This window comes from Lupinus angustifolius, chromosome LG09 (assembly GCF_001865875.1).
Source record: "Lupinus angustifolius cultivar Tanjil chromosome LG09, LupAngTanjil_v1.0, whole genome shotgun sequence".
Taxonomy (NCBI): Eukaryota; Viridiplantae; Streptophyta; class Magnoliopsida; order Fabales; family Fabaceae; genus Lupinus; species Lupinus angustifolius.
Genome location: NC_032017.1, coordinates 5,080,216 through 5,080,712, shown reverse-complemented (window position 1 = coordinate 5,080,712; position 497 = coordinate 5,080,216).

The following is a 497-nucleotide window of genomic DNA, read 5'->3' as shown; positions in this document are numbered from 1 at the left end:
TGAGGAAGAGGATGAGGATAGGATGAGGACGAGAATGAGGATGAGGATGAGGATGAGGATAGGAGGAGGATGAGATGAGGATAAGATGAGGACGAGGATGAGGATAAGAACGAGGATGAGGATAGAATGAGGACGAGGATGAGGATAGGATTAGGACGAGAATGAGGATGAGGAAGAGGATAAGGAAGAGGGTAGGAGGAGGATGGAATGAGGATGAGGATAAGGAAGAGGATTGGATGACGATGAGGATGAGGAAAGGATAAGGATGAGGATGAGGATGAGGAAGAGAAAGAGAATGGGGATAGCATGAGGATGGGGACGAGGATAGGATGAGGATTAGAATGAGGATGAGGATATGATGAGGAGGAGGAAGAGGATGAGGATAGGATGAGGACGAGAATGAGGATGAGGATAGGATGAGGATGATCATGACGATAGGATTAGGACGAGAATGAGGACGAGGATGAGAATAGGATGTGGATGAGGACGAGGATGAG